This window comes from Cervus elaphus, chromosome 9 (genome assembly GCF_910594005.1).
Source record: "Cervus elaphus chromosome 9, mCerEla1.1, whole genome shotgun sequence".
Classification (NCBI taxonomy): domain Eukaryota; kingdom Metazoa; phylum Chordata; class Mammalia; order Artiodactyla; family Cervidae; genus Cervus; species Cervus elaphus.
This window is the reverse complement of record NC_057823.1, coordinates 1,873,598-1,885,437: the sequence shown is the minus strand read 5'-3', so window position 1 is coordinate 1,885,437 and position 11,840 is coordinate 1,873,598. Positions and strand designations below refer to the sequence as shown.

The following is an 11,840-nucleotide window of genomic DNA, read 5'->3' as shown; positions in this document are numbered from 1 at the left end:
TTAGTCTCTGGCTTCGACTCCAGAGGAATGCCACCTTTCCACAAGCACCTCAAGAGGAGGCTTCTCTCAGCTCTAGCTATGTGAGAGGGACCCTGAGTTTGCGGCCTCAAGTAGAATGGACACCGCGATGCCCTGACTCGAAATAAGGCCGGATATCCCTGCAGTGACTTGAATGCAGGCTCGTCTTGCATCTCCCAAGACGAAAGGATGTCTGAATCCCCTGTGGAGACCACAGAGAAAGACCTAGTTCCCCACCTCATGGCGACCGGAGGCCTCACATCCTTTGAAAACTCCAGAGGTACGCGGAGATCAGTACCTCCAAATGAGACGATGCCTGACTCCTCGTGAAACTTGATAGGAGTCCCAGGATTCATGTGGCACGTGGAAAGGGACCCTTGGTCTCCCGCCTCAGCTGGAGAGGCGTCCCAATTGCCCTGCCAAGCCTCGAGGAGAATCCCGAGTTGGCCCTCGCAACTAGGCAGGAGTCCTGACGTCGCTGAACAAACACGTGGGTGGAAGGGCCATCCCCGTCGTACCTCGAGAATATACCCCAGGTTCCCGCCGCAACTCGAGAAAAACCATGAGACTTCCCCCTCGCCCCGAGATGAGGCCCGATTCCCCTGCACTGCGTGCAGAGCAATTCCGTGTTGCACATCACACATGAAAGGAGCCTTGATTTCCTTGATGGCACTCCAGAGAAACCCCAAGAACACTGTTTCAAGGCTAGAGGGATCCTGAGGTCACTGTAGCAACACGAAAGAGCTCCGTGGACCAAAAATCAACTCGAGATGAGAGGTTAGTCCCTGGCTTCGACTCCAGAGGAATACCACCTCACCACAAGCACCTCAAGTGGAGGCTTCTCTCACCTCTAGGTATGTGAGAGGGACCCTGAGCTTGCGGCCTCAAGTGGAATGGACACCACGATGCCCTGACTCGAAATAAGGCCGGATATCCCTATAGCGACTTGAATGAAGGCTCGTCTTGCATCTCTCAAGATGAAAGGATGTCTGAATCCCCTGTGGAGACCACAGAGAAAGACCTAGTTCCCCACCTCATCGCGACCGGAGGCCTCACATCCTTTGAAAACTCCAGAGGTACGCGGAGATCAGTGCCTCCAAAGGAGACGATGCCTGACTCCTCGTGAAACTTGATAGGAGTCCCAGGATTCCTGTGGCACGTGGAAAGGGACCCTTGGTCTCCCGCCTCAGCTGGAGAGGCGTCCCAATTGCCCTGCCAAGCCTCGAGGAGAATCCCGAGTTGTCCCTCGCAACTAGGCAGGAGTCCTGACGTAGCTGAACAAACACGTGGGTGGAAGGGCCATCCCCATCGTAACTCGAGAATATACCCCAGGATCCCGCCGCAAGTCGAGAAACACCATGAGACTTCCCCCTCTTCGCGAGATGAGGCCTGATTCCCCTGCACTGCCTGCAGAGCAATTCCGTGTTGCACATCACACATGAAAGGAGCCTTGATTTCCTTGATGGCACTCCAGAGAAACCCCAAGAACACTGTTTCAAGGCTAGAGGGATCCTGAGGTCACTGTAGCAACACGATAGAGCTCCGTGGACCAAAAATCAACTCGAAATGAGAGGTTAGTCCCTGGCTTCGACTCCAGAGGAATACCACCTTACCAAAAGCACCTCAAGAGGAGGCTTCTCTCAGCTCTAGGTATGTGAGAGGGACCCTGAGTTTGCGGCCTCAAGTAGAATGGACACCGCGATGCCCTGACTCGAAATAAGTCCGGATATCCCTGCAGTGACTTGAATGCAGGCTCGTCTTGATCTCCCAAGACGAAAGGATGTTTGAATCCCCTGTGGAGACCTCAGAGAAAGACCTAGTTCCCCACCTCATCGCGACCGGAGGCCTCACATCCTTTGAAAACTTCATAGGAACACGGAAATCAGTGCCTCCAAAGGAGACGATGCCTGACTCCTCGTGAAACTTGATAGGAGTCCCAGGATTCCTGTGCACGTGGAAAGGGACCCTTCGTCTCCCGCCTCAGCTGGAGAGGCGTCCCAATTGCCCTGCCAAGCCTCGAGGAGAATCTCGAGTTGTCCCTCGCAACTAGGCAGGAGTCCTGACGTCGCTGAACAAACACGTGGGTGGAAGGGCCATCCCCGTCGTAACTCGAGAATATACCCCAGGTTCCCGACGCAACTCGAGAAAAACCATGAGACTTCCCCCTCGCCGCGAGATGAGGCCCGATTCCCCTGCACGGCGTGCAGAGCAATTCCGTGTTGCACATCACACATGAAAGGAGCCTTGATTTCCTTGATGGCACTCCAGAGAAACCCCAAGAACACTGTTTCAAGGCTAGAGGGATCCTGAGGTCACTGTAGCAGCACGAAAGAGCTCCGTGGACCAAAAATCAACTCGAGATGAGAGGTTAGTCCCTGGCTTCGACTCCAGAGGAATACCACCTTACCACAAGCACCTCAAGAGGAGGCTTCTCTCAGCTCTAGGTATGTGAGAGGGACCCTGAGTTTGAGGCCTTAAGTGGAATGGAGACCGCGATGCCCTGACTCGAAATAAGGCCGGATATCCCTGCAGTGACTTGAATGCAGGCTCGTCTTGCATCTCCCAAGACAAAAGGATGTCTGAATCCCCTGTGGAGACCACAGAGAAAGATCTAGTTCCCCACCTTATCGCAACCGGAGGCCTCACATCCTTTGAAAACTCCAGAGGTACGCGGAGATCAGTGCCTCCAAAGGAGACGATGCCTGACTCCTCGTGAAACTTGATAGGAGTCCCAGGATTCCTATGGCACGTGGAAAGGGACCCTTGGTCTCCCGCCTCAGCTGGAGAGGCGTCCCAATTGCCCTGCCAAGCCTCAAGGAGAATCCCGAGTTGTCCCTCGCAAATAGGCAGAAGTCCTGACGTTGCTGAACAAACACGTGGGTGGAAGGGCCATCCCCATCGTAACTCGAGAATATACTCCAGGTTCCCGCCGCAACTCGAGAAAAACCATGAGACTTCCCCCTCGCCGGGAGATGAGGCCCGATTCCCCTGCACTGTGTGCAGAGCAATTCCGTGTTGCACATCACATATGAAAGGAGCCTTGATTTCCTTGATGGCACTCCAGAGAAACCCCAAGAACACTGTTTCAAGGCTAGAGGGATCCTGAGGTCACTGTAGCAACACGAAAGAGCTCCGTGGACCTAGAATCAACTCGAGATGAGAAGTTAGTCCCTAACTTCGACTCCAGAGGAAAACCACCTTACCACAAGCACCTCAAGAGGAGGCTTCTCTCAGCTCTAAGTATGTGAGAGGGACCCTGAGTTTGCGGCCTCAAGTGGAATGGACACTGCGATGCCCTGACTCGAAATAAGGCCGGATATCCCTTCAGTGACTTGAATGCAGGCTCGTCTTGCATCTCCCAAGACGAAAGGATGTCTGAATCCCCTGTGGAGACCACAGAGAAAGACCTAGTTCCCCACCTCAACGCGACCGGAGGCCTCACATCCTTTGAAAACTCCAGAGGTACGCGGAGATCAGTGCCTCCAAAGGAGACGATGCCTGACTCCTCGTGAAACTTGATAGGAGTCCCAGGATTCCTGTGGCACGTGGAAAGGGACCCTTGGTCTCCCGCCTCAGCTGGAGAGGCGTCCCAATTGCCCTGCCAAGCCTCGAGGAGAATCCCGAGTTGGCCCTCGCAACTAGGCAGGAGTCCTGCCGTCGCTGAACTAACACGTGTGTGGAAGGGCCATCCCCGTCGTAACTCGAGAATATACCCCAGGTTCCTGCCGCAACTCGAGAAAAACCATGAGACTTCCCCCTCGCCGCGAAATGAGGCCCGATTCACCTGCACTGCGTGCAGAGCAATTCCGTGTTGCACATCACACATGAAAGGAGCCTTGATTTCCTTGATGGCACTCCAGAGAAACCCCAAGAACACTGTTTCAAGGCTAGAGGGATCCTGAGGTCACTGTAGCAACACGAAAGAGCTCCGTGGACCAAAAATCAACTCGAGATGAGAGGTTTGTCCCTGGCTTCGACTCCAGAGGAATACCACCTTACCACAAGCACCTCAAGAGGAGGCTTCTCTCAGCTCTAGGTATGTGAGAGGGACCCTGAGTTTGCGGCCTCAAGTGGAATGGACACCGCGATGCCCTGACTCGAAATAAGGCCGGATATCCCTGCAGTGACTTGAATGCAGGCTCGTCTTGCATCTCCCAAGACGAAAGGATGTCTGAATCCCCTGTGGAGACCACAGAGAAAGACCTAGTTCCCCACCTCATCGCGATCGGAGGCCTCACATCCTTTGAAAACTTCAGAGGTACGCGGAGATCAGTGCCTCTAAAGGAGACGATGCCTGACTCCTCGTGAAACTTGATAGGAGTCCCAGGATTCCTGTGCACGTGGAAAGGGACACTTGGTCTCTCACCTCAGCTGGAGAGGCGTCCCAATTGCCCTGCCAAGCCTCGAGGAGAATCCCGAGTTGTCCCTCGCAACTAGGCAGGAGTCCTGCCGTCGCTGAACAAACACGTGGTTGGAAGGGCCATCCCCGTCGTAACTCGAGAATATACCCCAGGTTCCCGCCGCAACTCGAGAAAAACCATGAGACTTCCCCCTCGCCGCAATATGAGATCCGATTCCCCTGCACTGCGTGCAGAGCAATGCCGTGTTGCACATCACACATGAAAGGAGCCTTGATTTCCTTGATGGCACTCCAGAGAAACCCCAAGAACACTGTTTCAAGGCTAGCGGGATCCTGAGGTCACTGTAGCAACAGGAAAGAGCTCCGTGGACCAACAATCAACTCGAGATGAGAGGTTAGTCCCTGGCTTCGACTCCAGAGGAATACCACCTTACCACAAGCACCTCAAGAGGAGGCTTCTCTCAGCTCTAGCTATGTGCTGAGTTTGCGGCCTCAAGTGGAATGGACACCGCAATGCCCTGACTCGAAATAAGGCCGGATATCCCTGCAGTGACTTGAATGCAGGCTCGTCTTGCATCTCCCAAGACGAAAGGATGTCCGAATCCCCTGTGAAGACCACAGAACAAGACCTAGATCCCCACCTCATCGCGACCGGAGGCCTCACATCCTTTGAAAACTCCAGAGGTAGTGCTCGCTTCGGCAGCACATATACTAAAATTGGAACGATACAGAGAAGATTAGCATGGCCCCTGCGCAAGGATAATGCAAACTAGTACAGCCACTATGGAAAACAGTGTGGAGATTCCTTAAAAAACTGGAAATAGAACTGCCATATGACCCAGCAATCCCACTTTTGGGCATACACACTGAGGAAACCAGATCTGAAAGAGACACGTGCACCCCAATGTTCATTGCAGCACTGTTTATAATAGCCAGGACATGGAAGCAACCTAGATGCCCATCAGCAGATGAATGGATAAGGAAGCTGTGGTACATATACACCATGGAATATTACTCAGCTGTCAAAAAGAATTCATTTGAATCAGTCCTAATGAGATGGATGAAACTGGAGCCCATTATACAGAGTGAAGTAAGCCAGAAAGATAAAGAACATTACAGCATACTAACACATATATATGGAATTTAGAAAGATGGTAATGATGACCCTATATGCAAAACAGAAAAAGAGACACAGAAATACAGAACAGACTTTTGAACTCTGTGGGAGAATGTGAGGGTGGGATGTTTCAAAAGAACAGCATGTATACTATCTATGGTGAAACAGATCACCAGCCCAGGTGGGATGCATGAGACAAGTGCTCGGGCCTGGTGCACTGGGAAGACCCAGAGGAGTCGGGTGAAGAGGGAGGTGGGAGGGGGCATCGGGATGGGGAAGAAGTGTAAATCTATGGCTGATTCATATCAATGTAAGACAAAACCCACTGAAATGTTGTGAAGTAATTAGCCTCCAACTAATAAAAAAATTAAAAAAATAAAAAAATAAAGCATGTAAAAAAAAAAAAAAAAATTCATAATGAAAAAAAAAAAAAGTGACTGGATATAACTATTGGAATTCAATGACTATTTGGGGAAAGACTTGTAATAGATTGCCATTAGTATTCCACTGTACCTGCATATGCTATGTTTTATTTATCCATCCTGTTGATGGATATTTCGGCTGTTTCTTCCTTTTAGCTGTTGTGAATAATGCTGTAATAAACACTGATGTACTAATGACTAAAAAAAAAAAAAAAAAAAAAATACTCCAGAGGTACGCGGAGATCAGTGCCTCCAAAGGAGACGATGCCTGACTCCTCGTGAAACTTGATAGGAGTCCCAGGATTCCTGTGGCACGTGGAAAGGGACCCTTGGTCTCCCGCCTCAGCTGGAGAGGCGTCCCAATTGCCCTGCCAAGCCTCGAGGAGAATCCCGAGTTGTCCCTCGCAACTAGGCAGGAGTCCTGACGTCGCTGAACAAACATGTGGGTGGAAGGGCCATCCCCGTCGTAACTCGAGAATATACCCCAGGTTCCCGCCGCAACTCGAGAAAAACCATGAGACTTCCCCCTTGCCGCGAGATGAGGCCCGATTCCCCTGCACTGCGTGCAGAGCAATTCCGTGTTGCACATCACACATGAAAGGAGCCTTGATTTCCTTGGTGGCACTCCAGAGAAACCCCAAGAACACTGTTTCAAGGCTAGAGGGATCCTGAGGTTACTCCAGCAACACGAAAGAGCTCCGTGGACCGCAAATCAACTCGAGATGAGAGGTTAGTCCCTGGCTTCGACTCCAGAGGAATACCGCCTTACCACAAGCACCTCAAGAGGAGGCTTCTCTCAGCTCTAGCTATGTGCTGAGTATACGGCCTCAAGTGGAATGGACACCGCGATGCCCTGACTCGAAATAAGGCCGGATATCCCTGCAGTGACATGAATGCAGGCTCGTCTTGCATCTCCCAAGATGAAAGGATGTCCGAATCCCCTGTGGAGACCACAGAAAAAGACCTAGTTCCCCACCTCATCGCGACCGGAGGCCTCACATCCTTTGAAAACTTCAGAGGTACGCGGAGATCAGTGCCTCCAAAGGAGACGATGCCTGACTCCTCATGAAACTTGATAGGAGTCCCAGGATTCCTGTGGGACGTGGAAAGGGATCCTTGGTCTCCCGCCTCAGCTGGAGAGGCGTCCCAATTGCCCTGCCAAGCCTCGAGGAGAATCCCGAGTTGTCCCTCGCAACTAGGCAGGAGTCCTGACGTCGCTGAACAAACACGTGTGTGGAAGGGCCATCCCCGTCGTAACTCGAGAATATACCCCAAGTTCCCGCCGCAACTCGAGAAAAACCATGAGACTTCCCCCTCGCCGCGAGATGAGGCCTGAATCCCCTGCACTGTGTGCAGAGCAATTCCGTGTTGCACATCACACATGAAAGGAGCCTTGATTTCCTTGATGGCACTCCAGAGAAACCCCAAGAACACTGTTTCAAGGCTAGAGGGATCCTGAGGTCACTGTAGCAACACGAAGGAGCTCCATGGACCAAAAATCAACTCGAGATGAGAGGTTAGTCCCTGGCTTCGACTCCAGAGGAATACCACCTTACCACAAGCACCTCAAGAGGAGGCTTCTCTCAGCTCTAGGTATGTGAGAGGTACCCTGAGTATGCGGCCTCAAGTGGAATGGACACCGCGATGCCCTGACTCGAAATAAGGCCGGATATCCCTGCAGTGACGTGAATGCAGGCTCGTCTTGCATCTCCCAAGACGAAAGGACGTCCGAATCCCCTGTGGAGACCACAGAAAAAGACCTAGTTCCCCACCTCATCGCGATCGGAGGCCTCATATCCTTTGAAAACTCCAGAGGTACTCGGAGATCAGTGCCTCCAAAGGAGACGATGCCTGACTCCTCGTGAAACTTGATAGGAGTCCCAGGATTCCTGTGGCACGTGGAAAGGGACCCTTGGTCTCCCACCTCAGCTGGAGAGGCGTCCCAATTGCCCTGCCAAACCTCGAGGAGAATCCCGAGTTGTCCCTCACAACTAGGCAGGAGTCTCACGTCGCTGAACAATCACGTGGGTTTAAGGGCCATCCCCGTCGTAACTCGAGAATATACCCCAGGTTCCAATCGCAACTCGAGAAAAACCATTAGACTTCCCCCTCGCCGCAAAATGAGGCCCGATACCCTGCACTGCGTGGAGAGCAATTCCGTGTTGCACATCACACATGAAAGGAGCCTTGATTTCCTTGATGGCACTCCAGAGAAACCCCAAGAACACTGTTGCAAGGCTAGAGTGATCATGAGGTCACTGTAGCAACACGAAAGAGCTCCGTGGACCAAAAATCAACTCGAGATGAGAGGTTAGTCCCTGGCTTCGACTCCAGGGGAATACCACCTTACCACAAGCACCTCAAGAGGAGGCTTCTCTCAGCTATAGGTATGTGAGAGGGACCCTGAGTTTGCGGCCTCAAGTGGAATGGAGACCGCGATGCCCTGACTCGAAATAAGGCCGGATATCCCTGCAGTGACTTGAATGCAGGCTCGTCTTGCATATCCCAAGACGAAAGGATGTCTGAGTCCCCTGTGGAGACCACAGAGAAAGACCTAGTTCCCCACCTCATCGCGACAGGAGGCCTCACATCCTTTGAAAACGCCAGAGGTACGCGGAGATCAGTGCCTCCAAAGGAGACGATGCCTGACTCCTCGTGAGACTTGATAGGAGTCCCAGGATTCCTGTGGCACGTGGAAAGGGACCCTTGGTCTCCCGCCTCAGCTGGAGAGGCGTCCCAATTGCCCTGCCAAGCCGCGAGGAGAATCCCGAGTGGTCCCTCGCAACTAGGCAGGAGTCCTGACGTAGCTGAACAAACACGTGGGTGGAAGGGCCATCCCCGTCGTAACTCGAGAATATACCCCAGGTTCCCGCCGCAACTCGAGAAAAACCATGAGACTTCCCCCTCGCCGCGAGATGAGGCCCGATTCCCCTGCACTGCGTGCAGAGCAATTCCGTCTTGCACATCACACATGAAAGGAGCCTTGATTTCCTTGATGGCACTCCAGAGAAACCCCAAGAACACTGTTTCAAGGCTAGAGGGATCCTGAGGTCACTGTAGCAACACGAAAGAGCTCCGTGGACCAAAAATCAACTCGAGATGAGAGGTTAGTCCCTGGCTTCAACTCCAGAGGAATACCACCTTTCCACAAGCACCTCAAGAGGAGGCTTCTCTCAGCTCTAGGTATGTGAGAGGGACCCTGAGTTTGCGGCCTCAACTGGAATGGACACCGCGATGCCCTGACTCGAAATAAGGCCGGATATCCCTGCAGTGACTTGAATGCAGGCTCGTCTTGCATCTCCCAAGACGAAAGGATGTCTGAATCCCCTGTGGAGACCACAGAGAAAGACCTAGTTCCCCACCTCAACGCGACCGGAGGCCTCACATCCTTTGAAAACTCCAGAGGTACGCGGAGATCAGTGCCTCCAAAGGAGACGATGCCTGACTCCTCGTGAAACTTGATAAGAGTCCCAGGATTCCTGTGGCATGTGGAAAGGGACCCTTGGTCTCCCGCCTCAGCTGGAGAGGCGTCCCAATTGCCCTGCCAAGCCTCGAGGAGAATCCCGAGTTGTCCCTCACAACTAGGCAGGAGTCCTGCCGTCGCTGAACTAACACGTGTGTTGAAGGGCCATCCCCGTCGTAACTCGAGAATATACCCCAGGTTCCCGCCGCAACTCGAGAAAAACCATGAGACTTCCCCCTCGCCGCGAGATGAGGCCCGATTCCCCTGCACTGCGTGCAGAGCAATTCCGTGTTGCACATCACACATGAAAGGAGCCTTGATTTCCTTGATGGCACTCCAGACAAACCCCAAGAACACTGTTTCAAGGCTAGAGGGATCCTGAGGTCACTGTAGCAACACGAAAGAGCTCCGTGGATCAAAAATCAACTCGAGATGAGAGGTTTGTCCCTGGCTTCGACTCCAGAGGAATACCACCTTACCACAAGCACCTCAAGAGGAGGCTTCTCTCAGCTCTAGGTGTGTGAGAGGGACCCTGATTTTGCGGCCTCAAGTGGAATGGACACCGCGATGCCCTGACTCGAAATAAGGCCGGATATCCCTGCAGTGACTTGAATGCAGGCTCGTCTTGCATCTCCCAAGACGAAAGGATGTCTGAATCCCCTGTGGAGACCACAGAGAAAGACCTAGTTCCCCACCTCATCGCGACCGGAGGCCTCACATCCTTTGAAAACTTCAGAGGTACGCGGAGATCAGTGCCTCCAAAGGAGACGATGCCTGACTCCTCGTGAAACTTGATAGGAGTCCCAGGATTCCTGTGCACGTGAAAAGGGACACTTGGTCTCCCGCCTCAGCTGGAGAGGCGTCCCAATTGCCCTGCCAAGCCTCGAGGAGAATCCCGAGTTGTCCCTCGCAACTAGGCAGGAGTCCTGCCGTCGCTGAACAAACACGTGGTTGGAAGGGCCATCCCCGTCGTAACTCGAGAATATACCCCAGGTTCCCGCCGCAACTCGAGAAAAACCATGAGACTTCCCCCTCGCCGCGAGATGAGATCCGATTCCCCTGCACTGCGTGCAGAGCAATGCCGTGTTGCACATCACACATGAAAGGAGCCTTGATTTCCTTGATGGCACTCCAGAGAAACCCCAAGAACACTGTTTCAAGGCTAGCGGGATCCTGAGGTCACTGTAGCAACAGGAAAGAGCTCCGTGGACCAACAATCAACTCGAGATGAGAGGTTAGTCCCTGGCTCCGACTCCAGAGGAATACCACCTTACCACAAGCACCTCAAGAGGAGGCTTCTCTCAGCTCTAGCTATGTGCTGAGTTTGCGGCCTCAAGTGGAATGGACACCGCAATGCCCTGACTCGAAATAAGGCCGGATATCCCTGCAGTGACTTGAATGCAGGCTCGTCTTGCATCTCCCAAGACGAAAGGATGTCCGAATCCCCTGTGGAGACCACAGAACAAGACCTAGATCCCCACCTCATCGCGACCGGAGGCCTCACATCCTTTGAAAACTCCAGAGGTAGTGCTCGCTTCGGCAGCACATATACTAAAATTGGAACGATACAGAGAAGATTAGCATGGCCCCTGCGCAAGGATAATGCAAACTAGTACAGCCACTATGGAAAACAGTGTGGAGATTCCTTAAAAAACTGGAAATAGAACTGCCATATGACCCAGCAATCCCACTTTTGGGCATACACACTGAGGAAACCAGATCTGAAAGAGACACGTGCACCCCAATGTTCATTGCAGCACTGTTTATAATAGCCAGGACATGGAAGCAACCTAGATGCCCATCAGCAGATGAATGGATAAGGAAGCTGTGGTACATATACACCATGGAATATTACTCAGCTGTCAAAAAGAATTCATTTGAATCAGTCCTAATGAGATGGATGAAACTGGAGCCCATTATACAGAGTGAAGTAAGCCAGAAAGATAAAGAACATTACAGCATACTAACACATATATATGGAATTTAGAAAGATGGTAATGATGACCCTATATGCAAAACAGAAAAAGAGACACAGAAATACAGAACAGACTTTTGAACTCTGTGGGAGAATGTGAGGGTGGGATGTTTCAAAAGAACAGCATGTATACTATCTATGGTGAAACAGATCACCAGCCCAGGTGGGATGCATGAGACAAGTGCTCGGGCCTGGTGCACTGGGAAGACCCAGAGGAGTCGGGTGAAGAGGGAGGTGGGAGGGGGCATCGGGATGGGGAATAAGTGTAAATCTATGGCTGATTCATATCAATGTAAGACAAAACCCACTGAAATGTTGTGAAGTAATTAGCCTCCAACTAATAAAATAATTAAAAAAATAAAAAAATAAAGCATGTAAAAAAAAAAAAAAAAAAAAAAAACTTCATAATGAAAAAAAAAAAAAAGTGACTGGATATAACTATTGGAATTCAATGACTATTTGGGGAAAGACTTGTAATAGATTGC

General features: G+C 51.7%; 2 non-coding genes across 2 annotated transcripts; both read left to right on the top strand.

Moving 5' to 3' along the window:
* The first annotated feature begins 5,065 nt into the window (after positions 1–5,065).
* Positions 5,066–5,173, top strand: LOC122701124. Its single transcript, XR_006342972.1, has one exon. It is a non-coding gene; the product is annotated as a U6 spliceosomal RNA (small nuclear RNA).
* Positions 5,174–10,907: 5,734 nt separating this feature from the next.
* On the top strand, positions 10,908–11,015 carry LOC122701123. The gene has a single exon (XR_006342970.1). It is a non-coding gene; the product is annotated as a U6 spliceosomal RNA (small nuclear RNA).
* Positions 11,016–11,840: the final 825 nt, after the last annotated feature.